The 24,655-nt window shown below is 43.0% G+C and overlaps 1 protein-coding gene across 1 annotated transcript in view; it reads left to right on the forward strand.

Annotated features, from left to right (window-relative positions):
- The first annotated feature begins 9,219 nt into the window (after positions 1 to 9,219).
- IL1RAP (interleukin 1 receptor accessory protein) overlaps positions 9,220 to 24,655 on the forward strand; it is a 127,128-nt gene continuing 111,692 nt past the window's right edge. Inside the window, exon 1 of the mRNA XM_047876380.1 lies at positions 9,220 to 9,374. The gene's annotated coding sequence lies outside the window, so the exon portion shown is untranslated. The remainder of the gene's footprint in view (positions 9,375 to 24,655) is intronic.

Below are 24,655 nucleotides of genomic sequence, written 5' to 3' on the forward strand. Positions count from 1 at the left end.
TCTCTCTCTCTCTCTCTGTCAAAAATAAACAAACATTTAAAATAAACATGGGGTTATTCTCTCAGATAAATACATTTTAAATATACAGCTTTTGGAGTCAGATTAAGTGACTATTTTTGAACTTTTCCAAATTTGTGTTTCAACTAATATATGATAATTTATGAGCTAATTAATACATGACCTGCAAGTCCAGTCATTTTCTAATCAAATTTCCATTATTAGAATCACTTCTGGAGTGAGGTGATTAATCTCATGCTATGTCCACAACCCACAGGTTAGCATAAAGATGGGGCATCTCTAATCATTAAAGACAAAACAAACCATATGAAAAGACCAATAAAACAAAATTAAAAAGACCAGGTAATTTAGATGCTTAGTAAGGGCTGACGACCAATACAATGCTGGAAGTTCATGACCATTTCCAAGGCAAAGAAGCAGAAGCTCAGAGAGCACAGAAAATGAACAGCCACACCTGGACTGCAAGCCAGGTTGTCTTCTTCCAGTTAAGTGCCTCTTTCCTCCTATGCCTCTTTCCTCGCTGAAGCATCCACTCTTCCTCTTCTTTTGCAGGATTTTTCCATATCCGGGCTAGCTCCGTGACAACTATAACTTTCACAGGTTATAAATGTAGGAATACAACAAACCCACATGCTAATTATAAATACATTTTCAAATTAGATAGAGAAGTCTCATTGCTGCTTCCGTTTTTACTGCTTGGGATTTAGACACAGCCAGATTTGCCCCTGGCCCGGTGATCCCAAGGTATGCCTCTGGTGCTTAATAAAGACAACCTCTGACTTTAGGGACCTCACACGCTCCTCAAAGAGGAGCTATTGTTTACCAACCAACTCATTTTCTAGGCAGATTTTCACTCAGTAACCCATGAGTTCCCGTGAATGGTATGTACACAAATAAAGGGGGAATATTTTGCTGTAACAGAAATGAAGATACTTGGGTGCCTGGGTGGCTCTGTGGGTTGAGCATCTGACTTCAGCTCAGGTCATGATCTCACGGTTTGTGAGTTCAAGCCCAGCATCGGGCTCTGTGCTGACAGTGTGGAGCCTGCAGGGGATTCTCTCTCTGTGTCTCCCTTTCTCTCTGCCCCTACCCCCCACTCTCTCTCTTTCCTTCTCTCTCTCTCAAAATAATACAAAAAAAAATGAAATGAAGATACTTTCATATAAAGTCAAACTCTGTTGGTTGTGATAATGTGATTAAAAAAAAATGTTTATTTTTGAGAGAGAGCAAGCCAGAGTGTGAGTGGGGGAGGGGCAGAGAGCGAGGGAGACACAGAACCCAAAGCAGGCTCCAGGCTCTGAGCTGTCAGCACAGAGCCCAATGTGAGGCTCAAACCCATGAACTGTGAGATCATGACCTGAGCCAAAGTTGGACGTTTAATCGACTGAGTCACCTGGGTGCCCCAATTTTCTTGATCTGGATATGTTTACTTTTTGAAAATTCATCATGCTCTAGACATATGATAAGTGTAAATTTACATACTTGTGTCACACTTCCATAAAATCTCTATTTAAAATAATAACAAAAGGGCTAACAATACAGCATAACATACAGCATAACAATATACTGCCTTAGCCTGCCATTTACAGTAGGCCAGAGAGTGGGAAAGAAAGGACAACTTCTAGAGTCAAAGTTTAAATTCCAACTTTATATGTTTTTAGTTCTGTGATGTTGGGCAAGCCCTATTACCTCACTGGGCCTTAGAATTCTTCCTATGTCCTGAACAGGAAAAAATAAATACCCACCTCATGGAGATGCTGTGGTAATGACATGATGTTTGTAAAAAAGCACCAGGCCTACATAGCACCTGGCCCTCAGCAGGCATCAGTAACTCACGCATTTGTTCAAGCAGTTCTTATGTCAGGCACCATTCTGGGATAGAGGGGCCAGCACGTTATAGTTCTTGCTCTCTAGTGGGTAATTTCAATAGAATTCCCCCCTTTCCTCCAGTATCTAAGTAAAGTATAGTTTTCCAGTCCTTTCTCCCACGACTTCCCACATGTTCTCCAGCTAGTGAGAGGATTCACCCCACTCTCCTTTCCCACCTCTTGGTGCTGTGAAACCACTTCCTCTGAGCTTAGGAGAGCATCATGCTGTCTTTCCAAAAGCACTTACCACCTCACGTTGCAGTTCTTTATTTACATTTCGAGCAGTAGTTGGGTGGATGAAGAAATAATGCTGTGCCCTTGTCCTATAGCTTCTCACTCCTTCCCTCTGTCACCATGAATCTTAACTCCACCTGTCTTCCCAATCCCTGCTCCTGACCCCCTCTCAGTTTCTTTCTTTGACACCCTCCAAACAGAAGCCATTTCCCTTCCTTCTTTCCTTCCTCCAAACAGAACCAGTGCTCCAAAAGTCCTTTATTTGAACTGTCTCGTGGACCTTAGCATAGTATGGAGAAGTATGGCCTTCAGAATTTGTTCAATCTGGGGCTCGCCATTAGGTTCAAGTTAATTAGCTGTGTGGCCTTAAGCAAGTAAGCTTCTCTGACTTTATTTTCTCAACACTTAAAGCAGGGAAAACTCTGTCTACATTTTAAAGTTATTGGAAAGTTTAGAAATAATGGATGTTTGAAGGCCATGCCATGTAATAGCCATTTCTTGAAGAGGAGCTATTATTTCAACTTTGTGTCTTATAATCTATGTAGACATCATGTCTTCTTCTATAATGAAGGATCCACGTCTACCCTACCACAGCATCACCCACAGTGCCTGTACAAAGCAAGTGTTCAACACATGTTTGAATAAACAAATGAATAAAAGATAAATTTCTCAATGCTGGGGGCAGAGAAGAAATCCCATACAAAGTCTCTGAATCCCAGATGACTATTTGAAAATCTTTCTCTGGAGGTGAATAATATAAGTGCCTGCCTGCTAGGAGATCATTCAGTCTTCCTGGTGCTGCACAGGAAGAAAAGGACTAAATGGCACAGCCCTCTCATACTGCCTTATGAACAAGCACATATTAGCGTGATTTTAACTGGCACCGATTGGTTGTTATTCACCAGATGGTGAGCGATTTCGATGGAGTCTGCCCTAAAGAATATTGCAGTGGTTTGACTTATGGGATAAAATAGGTGATGGTATCTATATAAAGAGCATGCCTTCAATTTAGATTAGATTTTGGAGACTGGAAGCTGGTAAATGTGTTGTTAACTACTTACAAGGCCAAATGAGAACCATAAAGGTAGGCTTCCCCTCTCTGCATGCAAAGATCTTGTCTTTAAATTTCCTGCTGTAGGGAAGTGTCAACACTGCATAATAACCATCCTCCAAGACTTTATTAAAATCCTGACCTTTACTTCAAAGCTTCTGTGTGGAAGGAGAAAAGCAGGGAGGGAAAATTAGGTCTTTTCTAGCAGTCTCCAGGAGCTTTAGGCCATAGGCCAAGAAGACTCAGGCTGTCTTTTGGAAAACATGTCTTTGCCCGTCATCCTGTCACTCATCTAGATACGCTCCCGTGACGGTGCAGGAGGTGTATCGCCATGAAGACAAGCATTCCAAGGGAGAGGAAGCTAGTGTTAAAGCAGAAGCAACTGGGGGAATGGGGTACTGAATTTCCCACTACACGTATCCCGTGAAAGACTCTAGCAGCCTCTGAACACTGCAGAATTCTCGGCATATAACAACTCCATCCAAACTCCTGTGCTAAGAGACTAGACTAAACTCTAGCATGGCTTTTAGCAGCATGAGTCTATGCCCCTGTGATGACCCCAGCCTCCCATTAAATGCCTGCCTGAGAAAGCTCAAGGCTGCCAGGAAAATTTATTATTTGTTCTAGCCAACATCTGATGAGAGGACTCTGACCTTAAGCATTTACTAAAAAGGGCTTCCGATTGTGAATATGTATCTCTTACTACACAGAAGTATCTTTCTCAAGGATCTGAGAGCCACTCCTTTGAAATGCAATCATCAGGCAGGGCAGTCTCCATGGGAGGATAGAATCTTAACTTTAACTGCCAACCAGCAGATGTAGCTGGCCTAATCGTATTTACATTGACCAACTTCTTCTAATTTTTTTTCTCTGACTCTACTGAGCCCCTCTCCTCCCCTCTCCCTCTTTCTCTTTTGAAACAACCAAATTTTCTCTGCACAAATCAGAATGAAGCTTAGTTCTTTTACCTACTGTCAGTAGTCACCGAATAAATTCTGTTTCCATTGCTTTAACTGATGTCCAGCTGTGTTTAACATGTGGGAAAAATCACCTGTTCCTGGGGCCCACCTCCATCCCTATATGAACAGAATTCTGGAGGGGATCCAGGAATTCTGCTTTCACCTCTCTTCTTCCAGGGCCACATATAACATACCTTCTAGGTTGAGGGGTAGAAATGAAGAAAGTCTCCCATTGTGCAGCCATATTTCCTCTCCTAAACCACTTGACTTTCAGTAGTCAAAGAAGTGTGTCTGGGCACATGAGCACATACCGCTGGTAAGACAGGGCTGAGCTCTTAGTAATCTCTATCTTGACATAACTTTGTTCAATCTGCTTGTTTACCTACACCTACTCGAACCAAACTGAGGGGAGGGGGGCTTTTATTGGGGACAGAGGCTGTAAGTAGCAAGAGGGAGGATTGACTTGGAAACACCAGGCACAGCAGGGGCAATGGGCAAAAGGATGGTTGAGCACAATAAGGGGACAGTTAGAAAGCAGCTACAGGGCTTGGGTTGTGATGGGAGGAAAAATGGATAAGAAGTATAAATGGGGGGATGTAAAAGGACAGGGAAGTGACATCATTACTTGTTGTCTTGTTCACGTTTTTCCTTTTGGCTCAGTCCTGCTCTTCAACTTCCATCCAAAAACTTAAAGTAAAATGTCTCTGTATTGTACTTTCTTTACTCTGATCCCAGCCAATAAAAGCCACTTATTGTTTTATTTCATCTCTTCCATTATTCTGGCTTTGCAAAGATGTAAATCAAAGGAGAGGGGGCAAGGAATTGGTCACTTAATATCTTTGGTTCTTGGTTTAATCATGAGAGTTTTAGACTGCGTTTATAGTTCAACAAATGTTTATTAAATGACTACTATATCCAGAGTACTGTGTATTTGCTAGGGAAACATCATATCACCCTTCTGGAGCCTAAGTTCCAGGTTCCAGCAAAGGAGACATTCAATAAGCAAATTAAAATGTAACATAATTAAGATCAAATGTAATATAATTAAGATAGCGAATAAAAGAAGTAGCATTTGATAGGTTGTCAGAAAAGGTCGCATAGATTGTCACCTATGTGAAAAGGTGGCAGTTGAGTGGAGGTGTGCATGAAGTAAGGGAGCAAGCCAAAGGGGAAGAAAATTCCAGGCATAGGCAACAGCAGGCGCAAAGTTCCCAGCATGGGGAATTAGTATGCTTGGCAGCTGTGAGAAGCACACGGTGAGAGACCTAAAGAAGTAATTCAGTGTTGGGGCACCTGGGTGGCTCAGTTGGGTAAGCATTTGACTCTTGAATGCATCTCAGGTCATGATCTCGTGGGTCCATGAATTCAAGCCCTGTGTCGGGCTCTGTGCTGACAGCTCAGAGTTTGGAGCCTATTTCAGATTCTGTGTCTCCCTCTCTCTCTGCCCCTCCCCTGCTTGGGTATCTCTCTCTCTCAAAAATAAATAAACATTAAAAAAAAAAAAGAAGAAGAAGTAATTCAGTGTAGGGCCTTGTAGGCTAGAGTAAGCACTCTGGAAATTTCTCTAATCATGATAACAATTCATTGAATATTTGAGAACAGAGGATGACATTTTACCACTAGTAAAAATAATAACTAGTATTTATATAGTATTTCCCGTGTGCCAATCTCTTTTCTAATTAGCTCATTAAATTTTACAACAACCCTCTGATGTACACATGATTATTATTATTATTATTATATTTTTACAGATGATAAAAGTAAGGCACAAAGAAGTTAAGTAACTTGACCAGTTGTGTTAATATGTTATAGAATTTAAACTAGAAATCAGGCAGTCTGGCTCCAAGGTCCTTGCCCTCAATCCCTAGCCTGCTTTTATTCTGATATCCATTGATAAATCACCTGAAGTGTGAGGAAAGACCCTGGAGGCAAGCAGCTAAGCAGGGGGCCAGTGAGGGGAGAGAGGACAGTGACCTGGTCTATAGTGGTTGTGGTGGAAGAGAGAACTAGTGTTCAGACGTGCGATGTGTTCTGAATGTAGAGGAAACAAAATTTGCCACTGGTTTGCAGATGAGCTATGAGAAAAAGCCAGGGATCAGCGGTGAATCCAACCTTTTGGCCTGAACAACTGGGTAAAAGATGGTGTTTCTTGTCAGTCTGGGAAAACTGGGAGAGGAGGTGGTTTGGGGAGTGGTAGAAATAGTTTGTTTGGAGTATGTAAAGTTTGAAATGTATATGAAACATTAGAGAAGACATTTAAAGGAAGCAATAGGATAAAGACAGTCTGGGGTTCCGCCTGCAAACTTAAATTTGCAGGTCATTATCGTACAGATGTTTGAGAGAGCTATGTGCCTGGATATGATCTCCCAGGCAGGGAACATAAGCACACCAAGGATAAGCCCTGGGGCATTCTAACCTTCAGGGATGATGAAGAGGTGAAGGAACCAACAAAAGAGTCTGGAAAGGAGCAGCAGATGAATCAATGGAAAAAGATAAGTCAGGTAAGAAGGAGTTTGAAGGAGAAACTGATCAACTGTATCTAATGCTGTAAATAGGTCAAGTAAGATGAAGACAGAATTAACCACTGAATTTGGCAAAGAGGAGGTCATTAGATACCTTGACTATGAAGTGTTAGGGCCCAAATTCTGACTGGATTGGGTTCAAGGGACTAGCAATATTCTGAGGCATACGAGTAAAGATAATCAGAGGGAAAAGGTGAGGGATAGTAGCAAAGGGAAGAAGAAAGTCATGCATTTCCAATACTTCAACCAATTTCAGAATATTTTATTGGGCATGCCCTGCACACCCAACACTGTTAGGTACTGACACCAATGAGTTTGCAGCCTCATTCATTCATTCATTCGTTCATGGGACAACTGTTCGTTGAATACATAGTATGTGAGTTCTTAACATTTTTTTCTTTTTACATTAAAACAAATTTAAAAAAGGAAAAAGTATGCTTACACTCTCATAATCCTAATACATTCACGCTTTCCACATTTCTTTCAATTACCGCCCATGTGTTTCCATGACTTTTACACAAACTTATTAATTATATTGTAAGCATTTTTCTTTGTAGACATATTTTTATAATATGTTAATTTGATAGCAGCTATTTTATTGTGTGCATACATAGCATTAGTTCTTTCTTCATTTTCATTCCCACTTATGTTGTCTTCAAATTTCAATATATAATGCAATGATTATTTGTCTATATGTGTGTCATCTTCATTAAGCTGAGTAGTCCCTCACAGTCCAGGACTATAGGTGGCTCAATTTTGAATCCCCAGCATGTGCCTGGCACACAGTCTTGTCTTCTAGAAAGCACACGAGGCTATACAGTGGAGCGGCTAATAACAGGAAGACTGACTGCCTCAGTTCTCAATAGTTCTCAATTTATATTCTCCCCTTGTAGGCTTGTAGCTGTGGGCAAGATACAACTTCTCTATATCTGATCAATAAGTTGGAGATGATAGTAGTACCCTATTGGCCATGAGAATTAAATAAGCAAAGTGCCTGCTATATTGTAAGCACCTATGTAAGTGCTTGGTAAGGGTACTATAACAGAAAAAAAAGTCCATGTCCTGAGTATGTTTAATGAATAAATAATAAATCAAGGAACAGTTCTCTTTTTGCTTCATACAGGTCATTTTAAAAATTCTTTTGGATTATTTGCCTTTGGGTTCAGAAACAATGTTGTGAGCATGTACTCTGGGAAAGGTATCCAGGGACCAATAATCGTTTCCAAGGATTAATTTTCATAAATGATATCAGTAAATGCAAGAACATGGACACTTCTATAGCTTCCGTTATAGTGTTATTTTGCCTTGGGGAGCTAAGCTCCTTGAAGGCATGGGCGCTGTCTGGGTTTTGCATTGCTGGCCATCTTTGCAGGTAGATGCACAGAGACTGCCACCTGCTAGTTCCACCTGATAGTTCACGCAGGCCCTCTTCTTCTCCTTTCCCTTAACTTCTGTCTCTCTGGATGCCGATTTCTTGGATAAATTCATAAGATTCAATTAGCTAACTCTAAATGTGGAAGGAAAAAAAAATCAAGGAGATGGTGGCGGGCAAGGCATGTGTGAAGAGACAAGTCAATGTGGTAGAGGGCCTTTGTTAGGAAGTGTCAGAAATGGGGACAGGTGATGACGACAGGGCCCCGCCAGTCAGGAAGAAATCGTGATGGACCACCAACAGAAGGTTCTTGAACAAAGAAGTTGACTTAATGAAAATCTTTATGAAGTCTCTTGGGATGATTATCCAGACTACCATCTAGAATGGGAGAGAGTACTTGAGGTCTCTGGCAGAAACCTTGAGAAATGGGAATGAAAGAAGGGGAAGTAATGTTTTTGAGATTTATTTCGTTCGTTCGTTCGTTCATTCGTTCATTCATTCATTCACTCATTCAACTCACACGTCTTCGGGGCTTACTTAGTACCAGGCACTGTGCTAGGCACTGGGTATCCACCAGTGGAAAATACAGATGCAGTCCTGCTCTCATGACCAGTTGTTTGTTCCCACGGGTGCCACTCGTGGCGGAGCAAGAGCCCCGGAACCACCGAAATTTTGTCTGTTTCTTCCTGTCGCACTCGGTGCTTGGCACCTGGTGGGCTCGCGCACATCCTGTGGCCTGAATTGATTCACGGCCCTGCTGCAGCAGGATAGCTAAGTACACAGACCCGGGGAGAAAAGGCGGGGTGGCATCGATGTCTCCTGTGAAGACAGGGTGCTTGCAATGAACGCCTGTGTGCATCTCTGTGCACGGTGGGGGCGTATTCTGGCCGTGCGCCTGGCAGCGGGCCGAGCTGCGGGACCCACCCTCTCCTTCGCCGGCGCGCTCGAGCCAGCCCAGGCGGGGGCTAGGCGCAGTCGGGGCCGGGCGCAGCCTGGCGTCCGCCCGCAGTCCGGCCCCAGCGCGGCTCCTCCTCGCCGCGGGCGGAGCTGCCGTCGGTGCCGCCCCGCGGCCGCAGCTCCGCGGAGCCCCGAGCGCCTCGGGCTGGCGAGCCAGGGCTGCGGGTGGAGCCGGAGCAGCGCGGCGCCCGCCAATCGCGCCGCGCCGGGGGAGGAGCCCCAAAGGGGGAAAAAGAAAGTGCGGCGGAAAGTAAGAGGCTCATTGGGGGAAGACTGGCCGGATCGGGGTCCCTGGGCTCCTCTTTGGCCAGACGCACCGAAAAGCAGCAGTGCTGGGCGACCCTGCACCCTTCCCCACCGTTTCGGTGTGCCCCGCGCTGCTTCCCAAGAAAGGTGAGTCTCTCGCTGCCTGCAGGGCTTGGAGGAATCACCTACCCACCTCTCAGGGTGGAAGGACCCCCCTGGAAATCATCTCTTCCACCCTCTTATTTTCTCAAAAGGACAAACTGAGGCACAGAGCGAGGCAGCGGCTGGGATAGGTCACACAGCTAGTTAGTGCCGTGACCAGGACTCGAACCCATCTTGCTTTGTGGAGCTTTAGATACCGCAGCTTGGGGACGGCTGCGCGTTGCTGCACCCCACTTCCAGCCCTTCAAGGGATCCACCCTGGCGTACCCCCGCCCGGGTTTCTCCAGGGCGCTGCTGTGAGCGGTGAGGATAGAAGAGGGCAGTGTGTCCCAGCGTGTGTCACGCCGCTTCCAGGCTGGAGCTGTGACAGCCTGGGGAAAGGCTGCTCGCAGCTTCGCTCGGTCTCCCCCTGACCTGCTTTCTCAGAAGGATGCCCCTGCCGAGGTTGTCTGGCAGGCGCCCGGGGAGGTGGTGGCGAGGGGAGGGACGCCCGGGCGCGGATGACTTGGGTTGGTACCCGCAGCTGTCTCCCAGCGCCGGGAGGAGGCCGGTGGTCCTGTAGGGGATGGGATGCCCCTCGTTTAGGAGTAGCTGGCTTCACGGAGCCATGGCCCCTGGCACTTCTGAATGCTGGCATGGAACAAGGAAGCCGAGTTACAGAGAAAAAAATCACGAACATAAAAGCAAACTTCTGCCGTTTCCTTTAAGAGCCGTCCCCAGTCTGTCTTCCCTCCACCTCCGGTTGTGAAATTGAGAGCCGCCGCGCCTCTTGAAGCGCTTTCGCTGCTTGGCTTCACAGATTCTGGGGTAGCTACGGGCTCAAGCGGACGATTTACCTGGTTTTGAGTCCAGCTCTGCCCAGTGTTAGCTGTGTGAACTTGGTCGGGCAATTCAGGCAGTCCTTCTGGTACTGTGTGTGTGTGTGTGTGTGTGTGTGTTTCCTCCCCCCTCCCCTCCCCCCAGCCGCAACATGGAGATTATAAGGATCAGAAGAAGCCCTTAGGGTCGTGGGGAGGACGAAATGGGATCATTCAGATAGTACGTTTAGCACAGTGCCTGGCATGGCACCTGGTTAGCTTGAGATTGATGGCTGCTATTGTAAATATTGTTATACAGTAACCGTGAAGACAGGGGATTTTCAGAAAGGTGATTTCATACCACCTTACAGGGACTTTTTTTTTTTTTTTAATCTGGGATGTTGTGGTGTTTACTTTTTTGGAGTTTGAACTGCTCCAAAAGTGTTTTCCCAGTGCTGTCTCCATGTAACTTTGATCATGGATGCTTGACTTGGAATACAAAATGAATGTTTCTCAGTGATGCCAACCCCCCTAGATGTTAGGCCAAGCCTCAGGTCTATGAAGCCCTGATCTGTGGCATCCTTTATTGGCAAAGAGCGTCTGGAATTTGACAAAAAGTAGGAAGGCAAGAGGAGAAGTTGGAAGTTCCATCTGTGTTACAGACTGTTCTAAGCCTTGTATTCCTGCTGTCTTCAGTCAGACAAGCAACTTTATGGTTTTTCTTTTCTTTTCTTTTCTTTTCTTTTCATTTTCTCTTTCTTTTTCTTTCTTTTTTCTTTTTTTTTTTTTTTTTTTTTTTTTTTTTTTTACTGTAGGACAACAACAACACAATTCTCATGTGTTTCTTTTGGACTATATAGTGGTGGTGCAAAATTCAGTCCCTGTGGACACAAACTTGCCTTATTTAAACAGAAATACTACAAATGCCTACTCTTGTCTTCCTTAATTATTGGCATTTTAAAATGAAAAAAACCTCCTCATATATCCTCACCATGCTCATGAAAATTGATTTTATTCTGATTGACTTCATACAGTTATTTACTACTGTCTCCTGGCTATGCCATAAGTGTCTGAATTGAGTTCTCAGCATTTGTAGTTAGCTACCTGCTTCCCAGTCCCTCTCGTTTGTGTGGGTTATTGATGAGTGCATAGGGGGGAGTGCGATACATCTTGAGGGCAAGGAAGAACTTGGTGGTGCCCCTGGAGATGCCTCCCACACCAAGCGTTTGCAGAGGGTGGGATCACTTGCTTCCGTCAGTCTGTTCCGTGTGCATGCATTGTGATGACCTGGCCAGTATGCATCTGAACGCGTGCCTGAGAAACCGGTGACTTGTGGGCAAAAGGAAAATGTTAAAAATAAGGTCAGAACAAGGGAATGGAAGGGAGATTGGAAGGTAACTTCTTTTGGTTCTGGTTCTTTAAAGAAAGAATACCCTGTTATACCTTTTCTCCTTATCCAGATTACCTGTGACAAAAATCATACACACATGCAGAGAGAACTTTAAAATTTCCAAGGCATATTCCATATATATGATCTTCCTTGCTACTTGCTATAGCCCTGAGGGAAGGACGTGGCAGGCATATTAATAGTGGAAGGAGCTTAGGTTTTGTGGCCAAATTCGAATTTCAGTTCTAATACCTGTGTAGCTAGGTAATACTGAGCAATTTATTTCACCACTTAGAGCTTTCATTTTATCCAATTCTAAAATGGAAAAGAAAATGCTTACCCCAAGGATTTGCGTGAGGGTAAAATTAAGTAGAATAATGTGAAGTAGATGTAGTGAGTAGGTGCTCATTAAACAATATCTCTTCTTAGCTGGTCTCAATTTTACTGAGAAAGAGACTGAATGAGACTCAGAGAGTTGAGAGGTTTCTAGAGTCACATGGTTCTTAAGTTTCAGCCCTGGATACACAGTTCACACCTGGTGACTTCTAGTTAAGGGCTTTTTCCGTCACACCCTGTCACATCTTCAATGATCTCCTTAACAATTTACTTCAGTTAAGTTGGCCTTACTTGGCTGGTGATTGCAGGGTATCCTTTCTGTCCCAAAGAGGAAATTTCCTTGCTGAGGGAACAATTCGTCAACATGCTCTGTAGAGGTTAGGGGGGCCAGCTCTCAGGAGAGGAAGTTTGAAAGCCCCGATCTCTAAGGCAACCTGCCTACTCTCCTGTGTTTGATGTAATGTACTTTCCAGTCCTAGGAGGAAGAGTACTGTGAAGACATGTCACGTTTTTTTCTTCCTGTTCTCAATGGTTTCCTCCCTCTGTCATCCTTGTGCTAATTCACAGGGTAGTAAGAAGATTGAAGAACAAATGTCACGAGTGGCCATAGCGTTCTTCACTTCTTTCACCAATTCTGTGGGTCCAGGATGGAATAGGGAACAGCATGCACAGGCGGCATTTGCAGAAAAGACCACTCACTGCTGCTGGCGGGTGCTGATCACTGGTCTGGAGCCTCAGTCCTCCCTGTGGAAACTGATGGCTGCAGGCTTATGTAGGAAAATGAACAGATCTGTTTCTGGCCCAGGCAATGGGGCCATTTATCCGTTGAGACTCCCCACAGGCCATCAGGTTTCTCTGCTCTGCAGCAAGCAGACAGGCTTGCAAATGCAGTTCTGGGAGAAATGTTTTGCTCCTTGCTTTTGGCATTTGGAAGCATATGTTTGCTTTTGCCAAAAGGTGCCCAGTTAGCGTCATCTTACCTGGCACTGTTAGAAAAGCAGAATGTAGCTGGAGGAAATCAGAGGAGGAGGCAGAAGAAAAAAAATAAAATAAAGGTTATCTCCAGCATACACACAGTTTCATTTGTTGCTCAACTTTGTCAGGCTTCTGCTAGTGACACAGATGTAGGACCTGGTGAGTCATTGTCGCCTTGCCCGTGAAATATTAAAGAGAGCCACCTACTGTGCTCTTTGCCCATTTTGGAAATTGTTCTGTGGGAGAAATAAAAGCCCCAATGAACTGGCAAGTTACAGAACATTTGGCATCTGATATTTTGGAGGATTAATTTGGGTTAGCTACTCATTTGCTCAAAACTGAGCAAATTTGGTTGTTTTTTTTTTCTTTTTTAAAAGGGAGGATGTAATGATGGGGTCGTCACATGGATGGGGTTGTCACACTGATGGGGATACCTCCTTGTAGCCTGACTTTATATTCTGCCTAGCTCAGGCAGTTGGAGCCGTGTGGAGTGGTGCAGCCTGACAGGTGCAGGGGGCAAGGTAGAGTGTTGATATGAACCTCCATCTCTTCAGTTGGGAAACAGGGACACTGATGCCTGCCCAGAAGCTGGAGTCTCTCTCTCTCAGCACCTCAGTCACAGGAGGCATTTAATAAACATGGATTCATTCTTCTGCCATACATTCCTTCGATGTATTCGTCTGTTAAAACGTGAAAATCAAGGGGCACCTGCGTGGCTCAGTCAGTTAAATGTCCGACTTCAGCTCAGGTCATGATCTTGCGTTTTGTGAGTTTGAGCCCTGCGTGGGGCTCTGCACTGACACCTTGGAGTTTGGAGCCTGCTTCGGATTCTGTGTCTCCCTCTCTCACTCTACCCCTCCCCTCCTCGTTCTTTCTCTCTATCTCTCTCAAAAATAAACATTAAAAAAATTAAAAATCAGGCGCCTGGGTGGCTCAGTCAGTTAAGAGTCGGACTTCAGCTCAGGACATGATCTCATGTTTGTGGGTTCGAGTCCCGCATTGGGCTCTGTGCTGACAGTGCAGAGCCTGGAGCCCGTTTCTGATTCTGTGTTTCCTTCCCCCCCACCCCGTGCCTCCCCTACTCAGGCTCTATTATGTCTCTCTCAAAAATAAATAAACATTAAAAAATTAAAAAAAAGTTAAACGTGAATATCAAAATTTAATAACTACTCTTTACTGAACTCCATCATGGATTGTACTGAGTGCCTTACAGAGATCACCTCATTCAATTCTTGCAATGATCCTGGGTATTTTTGGAGGCAACTAAGGCTCAGAGAGGTTAAGTGGGTAAGAAAGACCTGAAATTGTGTGGCCTCTGGATGAGAACTGAGAGCCTGGGCTAGGACTGCTTACCCACCTGTCCCCATCCTGCCATTCTGATCCTGGTATTACCTTGGCTGTGACTGAGAAGTCTCTACCTCTGAGCCTCAAATGTGAGCGAGCTGTACAGGATGATCCCTAAGTTCCTTCTGCAATATGTTGTTATTTACTTTTTTTTTTTAAAGTTTCCTTTAACTCTGAAATTCTGTCCCCGTATCTCTTTGTGAAAGTCTAGGCTAGAAGGGGAAAGGGAAATAAACAGAAAATACCCTTTGTTTTATGCAGAGAGATCTATATTCCGGTCAAACAGAGGAGGGCAAAGGAAATCAACATTCATTGGTGCATGCACTTCTGTCATTTCATTTAAGCATAAAAGTAACTCTTAGGTGTATATTATTGTCTGCCTTTTACAGATGGAAGAACTGAGGCTCAGAGACACTTACAGACTTGCTCAAGGTGAGCAATTACTGAGAATTAGAACTGGTGTGTGCCTGAGTGTAAAGCCATTTGGTCTATGATACCGCCACATTTGCTAGACCCCCAACCATAAAATCGGAAGACTTGTATAGCTAGATCTAGGAATGTCCCCTCCTTGTGTCCCCACACCATACCACCTCAGCAGCCATCTCCTCTCCTCCTCTGTCCTTCCTACAATGCTGCTTGAATCCTTTCTTGCTCCTTCCTGGTCCATGGACCCCTTTAAATGCTTTACCATCTTCTTCCTATCTCTACTGTGATTTTAGTTATTTGTTTGTACTCTGAGCCAGTAATTTGTCCCTTTGTGTTCTTGTCCAACTCCCTGATTAGCACCTAAGCAGCTGAGACACGTAGCACAGTGCCTTGTATATAAAAGGAACAGAGTTAAGTGAATGATGGTTTCATACGGTGTCAAGTAAGCCCAGAATACGTTTCCTAGTTTTCTCATGCTTTATTATGTTTCTAAGTATCTCAAAGGCCATCTCTACGGACTAACAAGGTAACTTTTAATTCCTTTAAGTTTATGGTCACAGAAAATTGGAAAAATGCTAAGGAATCACAGAGTCTAAGAAGTCTGGACATTGGGGCACTGGGGTTGCTCAGTCAGTTGAGCATCTGACTCTGGATTTCAGCTCAAGTCGTGATCCCAGGGTCATGGGATTGAGCCCCACCTTGGGCTCCACACTGAGTGTGGAACCTTCTTGGGATTCTCTCTCTCTCTCTCTCTCTCTCTCTCTCTCTCTCTCTCTTTCTCTCTCTGTCTCTCTCCCTCTCCCTCCATTCCTCTCCCTCTCCTTCCTCTGCCCTTCTTCCTCACTCACGCTTTCTTCCTCCCTCTCTAAAATTAAAGAAAGAAAGAAAGAAAGAAAGAAAGAAAGAAAGAAAGAAAGATGAAGAAAGAAAGAAAGAAAGAAAGAAAGAAAGAAAGAAAGAAAGTTGGACATCACTGGCTCAATGATGGAAAAGGACATTTTTTATTCTAATGATAAAGGGTGTTTTGCTGCAAACAGAGGGAAGGGAAGGAAGTGCTCGCTTGCATATATTGACAGCAAGGCCAGTGTCAACTGTCATGAATTAATTAACCAAAAGAAAGTAGGAAGTTTCCAGGGAAGCGGGCAGCTGCAGTGAACTCTGATCTCAAGATTTCTAAAAGCAATGAAGAATATGCATCCGTCCAGCTATTATTTGACATAATTTGGATAAAGACTGGTGACTTTTTATATCTAGTTTATATCCAGGAAATGCCTGTGGTTTCTACCTGTCTGGCACATAAGTCCTCATGATTACACTGGTTTCCTCCTTTTCCAATCAATGCTAAAGACAACAGAAAAGAGAACCAGTCATTTTATAAACACTGCTATCTGAAAGTGTTCTTTTCATAGATAACACAGTTCTTTAATCCAGCTATGGTTAGATGCTATGGTAACCTAAAATTTTGGCCGTGTAACATTTGTGAGCTCTAGAACCAGACCAGCTTCCCTGCGTTTGGTTATTTGGTCTGTCTCTGCTTTATTTTCATCATCTGTAAGAAGAGATACTAAAACCCCTTTCATCAGGCTTTTGATAGGTGTCATTCATATGCCATAACACTTGTTAAGAGCCTGGTGCATGGGGATTTTAACATCTAATATGATTAACATCTGCAATGATATTCAACTGCATGCCCAAATTGATATTGGAGTAGGAAGTATAATACTTAGGTTCAAACAATAATAGTTTTTGTTTATATAGAACTGTAAAAGCCCTCAGAATGAATGTTATCGTATATACACCCACACCCACACCCACACACACACACACACACACACACACACACACACACACATATTTTTTTTTACAATAATTTGAGGTAATTAAAGCAACAACATTTTTCATCCTGAGTCTGAGAGGCTAAATATTTGCTGAAGCCACATAGCTAGTGACTAGTGGCGCTGGGACTTGGACCCCAGCTTTCTAACTCCAAGTTATATGTATTTTTTCCCTTTAATGATTCAGTCCAACAGTCCAACCCACTACTGGTTAATTGCTTTTCCTTCTCAGTGTCCTTTTTCCCACTTCTAAAATGAGAAATGTGGACAAGATGCTCTCTAAGGTATGGTGTTCTATGAGTCTGTGCCTGTAGAGTAATGACTTAGAAGATACCATGAAAAGCCAAGAGAAGAACAACCCTCTTCTTGCCACAGAGGCACCCACATGCCATGGCATGTGGAGCACCCTAAATCCCAGACACCCAGCAGCCTCCTTGTCCTCAGTGAGACTCACAACTGCGTGTTGCACTGGGAGTCAGATCCATAAAGACACCTTCCATCTCCTTCAGGATGGGATTCTGCCACATTCCCATGACCTACACACTGTTTTCCCCTCAGGATGCAGGTTTGGGGGTGGGAAGAGAAAAGAGATGGCTGGGTTATGCACATTGACATTTACTGTTTGGGAAATGAAAAGAGAGTCTTTTTTTATATAACGCAAGCTCTGTATCACCATTAATCACCATAATCTTCTACAAAGAAATAAAGAGATAAAATATTTGGCTTTCATTTGAATTTTAGCATTATGAGTGCATATTTTCTGCTTTATTCTTTTGAGCTAATTTAGTGCCCATGGAAGAAGCTTGGCTCTCATTGAATAAATATAGGAGTTTTTTCAACTTACAGAAATGATGGATGCTGGAGAGTGGAAATACACACTAAATAGCACTTTTCTGGAAGCTTGGACTTTGGTTTCCAATTACAGAATGAAACAATGGCAGGGGTTGGGGAGTGAATGATTAGAATGGGTAGTGAAAAGTTGGCTGGTTTTAGAGTCGTTGAACCCTAGATATTGCTTGCTCAGCCTGTGTAGACTTGGTTTCCTCATCTGTGAAATGGAAATTAGCATACTCTGGCTATCTCCTAGATAGATACACATCGATATCTATATCTGTACCTGTCTTTATATATTTATATATATTACAGAGGTTAAAGCAAGATAAAATGTATCAAGTCCCTAGACTGGCACCCATAGGTCCCACAGTAAATACTCATCCCTCTCCCCATTCAGCGCTGCTATTTGCCCCAGACCCTCACCCATGTGATGAAATTCACATGAAACTCTGATGGAGAGGGTGGGTATGTTGAGTAGATGCTTCTGCTGGTCTAAGGAAATTTTTCCCAATTTGACAGACAAAGGGGATGGTAAGTATAGGAAGCAAATGTGATATTTACCTTAAAATATTTGGAAAGTTTTCCCGTGGAGGAGGAATTTGGTGAAAATTGTGATACCTGGACCATCTACATCTGAATCATACAGACAGCTTGTTAAAGAAGCAGGTATCGAGGGCCTTTGCACTGAAGTCTGAGAATCACTGGATCAGAATTTTCTATACTGAGAGGCAATATATCGTAGGGGCTTGGAGACTTGCATAGGTTCATATTCTGGCTCCATTTGTGTAATCCTGGGCAAAGTACTTAACTTCTCCGTGTGAAATGAGATTAACATGGCACATAACTCATTGGGTTGTTGTGATGACTAAATCAGTTAGTACAAATGAAGTTCCCCAGGCAGTAGCTGGCACAAGTAAGCACACATTATTTCACTCGGCGTGTGAGCCAGTCTTAAAACTGCCTTGTAAGACCCTGTATAGTTTGCCTTCTGTTTCCTCTCTGACCCAGTGTCTCAGATAACCGCATAGCTAACTCCCCCATCCCCTTGAAGCTTTTGCTCAAATATCTGCTCCAAGAAGCCTATTTGATTGCTTTACATAAAATCACCCCTCATCCTGCTTCCCATCTCCACCCATGCCATTGCTCAGCTGACTTACCCACTCTGCCCACTTTTCCTTTTTCCATAGCAGTTGCCACTTTTCTCAGCTCCCACATGTGATTTATTTAATTAATTTAGTCTGTCTATTGTTTATTGTTTAGTTCACCCCCACTAGAATGTAACATCCTCAAGGCCAGAGACCCGGCTGTCTGCTGTATGCCGTGAACAGTGCCTGGCAAATAGCAACTACTTAATCCTGAGTAAATGATGAATAAATACATGCACAGATAGGTGTTAGTATAATTGTTTGTCCTCAAGGGGTAGAAAGAAAGAAATGGAACTGAACAAGAAAACAAATCATGTATGTAATATTGAAATAAAAAACTTGTTTTGTACACACACATGCACACATATATGTTTATGCACATTCATGCACATGTACACATACTCACGTATATGTTTATGCATGTGTGCATGGGCACACACATATATGTTTATGCACACGCATGCATTCACACACATGCTTATGTACATGCACGCACACACATACACACATATGCGTTTATGTACACATGTGCACACACGTTTATGCACATGCACACATATGGACACATATGTGTTTATGCACGTGCACACATACACACACATACACATATGCGTTTATGCACACACATGCATACACACACGTACACACATATATGTTTATGCACATATATACATTTATGCACATGTATACATATGTAAACATACACAGTCAAAAATTGCTTTGGGAAGCAGAGATGTTGAGGTAATTCCTTGTTAGGAGGGAGAGAGACAGAAGTACAATATAAGTGAACAGATAACAGACAAGCAGACAGAAGAAATACAAATGATTTCAGGGCAAGAAACAAGGAACTGAGATGAAACAATGACAGCAGCACTAAAGGGATGTGGAGGAGGGACAGTTTTAAATAGGGTCGTCAGGGATGACACCTCTGAGAAGGCGACATTTGAGCTAAGGAAAATGCCTGAGAAGGAGCCAGGCTGGTCTGAAATCATGGCTGAGAGGGCAGGGGCCAGGTGAGAGGGGAAGAGGGGCTGGAAATAAGGTCGCAATATAAGCTGGGGCTACATCACACTTTCAGGCGGTGGGCGGGAGTTGGGATTTTATGCAAAATGCAGAAGGAAAGTCACCGAAAGGATTGAAGTAGGATAGTGACCAGGTTTGACATATTTGGAGCCCCAGAGAGTGAAGGAAAATGGAAGAATTTATTTATTAGATGAGGAGTTAAACTCTTCTGATCCCCTATGAACAGAGGAGAGAGACCATTCAGTTTCATTGATGTGTCATTCATGGACTTTCCTATTAGAATGTCTCCAAACAAACAGACAAACCCCCATTAGAATGTCTCAACACACACACACACACACACACACACACACACACACACACACACAAACAAGTAAAATAGGCAAAATCAGATTCCTTTGCTTTTTCTCAAATGATATTCTTATTTCCACATGCACTAAGTAATGGATGGAAATGTAGGCACTGCTGCTCAGTTCAATTCAGTTGGAAATTTTACAGTTCTTGTGTAGGTGTTTTATGTAAGCAGTCCCCCAAAACACTGCACCCAGAGCTATTTCCTTTTAAGATTTTCAATACCAGTTTCGGAAATCTGCTGTATTGAGAAGGAAGCGTATGAAAGGCAAATTTAATTCCACGTAATATCAGTTTCTTCTTTCTGGATCTACACATTTAGATGGTGCCCAACTCTTCCAGAAATAAAATTCCTTTATGAACTCTTCACCTACATATGCATATGGAGTCTCATACATGCCTTTAATAATATAAACTAAAAATAGCTTGAAAACATATGCCAGGCACCTTTTAAGTGCTTTACGAACATTAGCTTGTTGAAACCACAGAATGACTTGATTCTCTATTACTTTTCATTGAGGAAGAGAAAACTGAGGCTCAAGATCACAGTCAGTCGTAAAGCTAGTATCTGAACTTGGGCAAGCTGAGCCACTATACTGTCCTGCATTTTGATTGGAAGTGACCCTGAATATTTTATTCATCTCTGTTTGTCCCACTTTGTGGTGGGATGAGGAATAGGTCAATGAGAATATGAGGAATAGTTCAATAAATGTATTGAATCAGTGAATGAATACGTGACCTATTCTTCAAGTTGTATTGTTTCATTAGCATAGTGATAAAGAAAAGTGGGTTTTAGAATGAGGCAATCTGTGCAGGGTAATGCTACTCACTACCTCTGGGATATGGTAAATTTACTTAACATCTTTAAACCTGTGTCCTCATCTGCGTTGTTGGCACAAGAATAAAATCGTTGTTAGGATTAAGTATGTACACAAAGTGCTTAGCACAGTGCCTGGAACATAATTAGTGCTCAGTCCATTTGAGCTATTTTTATTATTTTTTTGAACTAAAATAACCTCCCCAAACACGCTTACACTTACATACTCAGGCAGTTTTTCACTTGTGCTTATTTTACTAACTTCCTTCAAAACTCAGAGCCAATGATCCAATCCTATAATCAGTGATACTAATTTTGTTCTAGGACCCATTCTGGTACCTTGCCCTCAGCAGAAAACTCCTGCAGGTAGAAGGGCCAGTCCTGGGGAATGATATGGGAGCCAAGATGCTGTAGAACTGCCCTGTCTCTCTCTCTTCCAGACATCTGACATACCTGTAGACGGTACTTCTCACCCTGCACATCCTTCTGCCCAGCCGGACCTGGCTTGCTGGGAAGTTATTTTACATTCCCGTGATGACTCCAGAACATTCTGGGTGGCAAAGGGAAAGCAGGAGAAGACTCAAATTTTACCCTAGATAACCCTTAATGAGGCTAATTTACAGAGCTTGCTGCAAGTTTAGGACCTCTTGCTAATCATCACACTAATATTGATGCAATGTTTCTTGTGTGCCAGAAGCTGTGCTGAATGCTTTATTTTCATTATCTAATCCAATCCTATTGCAACCTTATGTAAATTATAAGTTTTAGTTTTAAGCCAGGGGATAAAACTAAAGGGTGTTATAGTTGCCTCCATATATGTACTGGGGAGGCGGTGATGATAAAATCAAATATTTCTTACCTGTGTTTTGCCACGTTTTTCTTCCAAAGCAAATTGTGCAGGGTTGCAGCACCTTTGGTGTCTCCAGGGATCTTCCCTGCAGTGAAAAGATGTTTGGCAGAGAAATGAGGCAAAGGTTGTGTGGGGAAGGCAAGAAGCTTCATTCTAGTTGACAGTTTATTTTGCCCTGGAAGAAACTAGTAGCAATGAACTCAGTCCTCTTTGGTTGATTGCATTTGCTTGCATCTTTGTAAGAAACCAATAGGGTGCTGACTTACAATGACCTTTTTTTTTTTTTTTATGAGATATTTAAAAGGTGTAAATTTATCATCTCACATGGCCCAAGTTTGATGATTTCCTTGGAGGAAAGGTCCATACACACAATACACACACATACACACAAGCATGAGAACAGTTCCTGAGTCTTGGTTGGCCCTCACTATATATTAGTTGAATGAATTCATGACAAAATAAAAATAAAAAGAAACTTTTTGGGGGGCGCCTGGGTGGCCCAGTTGGTTGAGCGCCCAACTTCGGCTCAGGTCATGATCTCATGGTTCACGAGTTTGAGCCCTGTGCCGTCGGGCTCTGTGCTGACAGCTCAAAGCCTGGAGCCCGCTTCAGATTCCGTGTCTCCCTCTCTCTCTGCCCCTTCCCTGCTTGCACTCTGTCATTCTCTCTCTCTCTCTATCTCTCAAAAGTAAATATTAAAAAATTTAAAAAAAATAAAAAGCTTTTTCTTTTCCTGAGAATGGGAGGTGCTGTGGGATTTTTTTTTAAATAGTAAGATATCAATATGTAACTTTTTTTTTTATTTTTTAGAGAGAAGGCACATGAGCTGAGGAAGGGGGGGGGAGAGAGAGAGAGAGAGAGAGAGAGAGAGAGAGAGAGAGAGAGAGAGAATCTGAAGCAGGCTTTATGCTCAACATGGAGCCAGACAACGGGGCTCTATCCCCTGACCCTGGGTCATGACCTGAACTGAAATGAAGAGTCAGATGTTCAACTGACTGAGCCACCCGTAACTTTCTTGTAAATTTTTGTTTTAAAAATAATTTCAGAAGGAGATTATTCTAAGATAGGTGGCATTACTTAATCTTGGTGATTCAGGACAGCTTATTGGAGTGGACTGTAATTCCTTTAAAATTTATTGAGATGAGATCATGTACCCATGTAATAAGTGGCCCTAGACTAGTATACTTTTAAATTTATGTAATCTGATTTTCATAAATTTCTGTCCTCTCTTTCATTGTCTGCTAAGTTTTTTCTTACTTTCAGCATGTCTTCCTCTAGCAGCTTTCTCTCCATTCCCCATATAATTAGCTGTTTCCGCTTTACTAGAGACTAGGGAGCAGGCTGACGAGTTTTGTTAGAGACGTGTGTACGATAAAAATATACAGGGTTGGATTCGCATGAGACAGGCCCTTCTCTAAGGGAAGGGGATGGAAAGAATAAAGTGGCCCCAGAATAGTCTGCATGTAAGTGAGGCTATACCATATACTGTAGCACTGAGTTTTAGTTACCTGTGATATTAAAAAGGGAGTGGTAGCATGGATAACTCATTTACTCTTTAGGATGTTTCCTGAGAAGCTTCTGTAGGCAAGTCACTAGTGAGATATGGAGATTAAAATATCGTTACACAAACACAACCCCTGAAGAACAAGAATTTATGGATCATTTTGAAAGATAAGATGCTCACAGAGGTTTGCAATACAACTTGTACAATATTTGGAAGAGTGTAAGAGTATGTAAGATAACTAAAAGATATATGGAAAGACCTTTTCGTGTTTTTTCCCCAAATTTTTATTTAAATTCTAGTTAGCTAGCATATGGTGTAATATTGGTTTCAGGAGTGGAATTTAGTGTTTCATCACTTACATACAACACCCAGTGCTCATCCCAAGTGCCCTTCTTAATACCCATCACCCATTTAGCCCATCCCCTGCCCACCTCCCCTCCAGTAACCCTCAGTTTGTTCTCTATCATTAAGAGTCTCTTAGGGTTTGTTTCTCTCTCTCTTTTTGCTTCCCGTATGTTCATCTGTTTTGTTTCCTAATTTCCACATATGAGTAAAATCATATGGTATTTGTCTTTCTCTGACTGACTTACTTCGCTTAGCATAATACATTCCAGTTTCATCCATGTGGTTGCAAATAGCAAGATTTCATTCATTTTGATGGCTGAGTAATAGTCCCCTTTTAGTGTTTTAAAAAGACAGCTGTGTCACTCAGGAAAGGATTTATGAGGAGGTGGTGTTTGAAGTGATTCTTGAATCGATGGGCAGGTTTTGGACATAGATTAGTGGGGAGTGTAAAAATATTAGTGTATGAGTTTGGGTCCAACCAGGGAGCATAAATGATATGGGTGAATGATATGGAATGTGGGATTTATTATAAGGATGGTACCTACAATTGCGGGGGGGGGGGGGAAGCTGGACAATTAAAGCCTCAAAAGGGAACAGTGGGAGATGAAAAGGAGGTGGCGAAGAAGACTGTAGAAGACTACTTCTGTCTGTGGTAGGCAGGCAGTCAGGAAGAAAAGCTGGATGTGATGGGGAAGAGAGAAACCTGGACAACCCTTAACTATCTCTCTGTACCTAACCTGGCCAATGTGAATGGCCTGCAGAAGGAGCTGGGGGTCTTAGCCACAGAGCTCCACATCTGCCTGGCCTTGGACTGGAGACGTTGAAGGTACATTGAGTATGGCTGCTGCCCCCTCTTAGATCAGCCACCAGATCAGCAGTTATGTATGTGAGAGTCAGTAGTACCTAGGAGCCTAGACAGGCCCTCACAAAGCAATGGATACTGCTACACGTCCCTTCCAAATCTCGTGTGCATTTCCCTGTGGCTCCCCCTATGTAAGAACCATGCAGAGAAGGGGATTCCAGAAAACATAATTCCAGCTGACCTAAACTGACAGTTAAAAACCACGAATGATACCCCAGATAAAGGAAAATGAAAACATAAAGTGGGGGGGGGGGGGGAAGCTGGTGCCTTGCTTGGGGAGAGCCCAGTTTGAGCGGGAGATGATATTCAAGCTCCAGGGTCATTAAAGATCATATTTAAAAAAGGTGAGCCAAAGCCATATTGTTGAGGACCTTAAATACTCTGTTGAGGAATTTGCACTTAAACCTGTAAGACAAGGAGAAGCACTGAATATTC

The sequence above is a fragment of the Prionailurus viverrinus genome, chromosome C2 (genome assembly GCF_022837055.1).
Source record: "Prionailurus viverrinus isolate Anna chromosome C2, UM_Priviv_1.0, whole genome shotgun sequence".
NCBI lineage: Eukaryota > Metazoa > Chordata > Mammalia > Carnivora > Felidae > Prionailurus > Prionailurus viverrinus.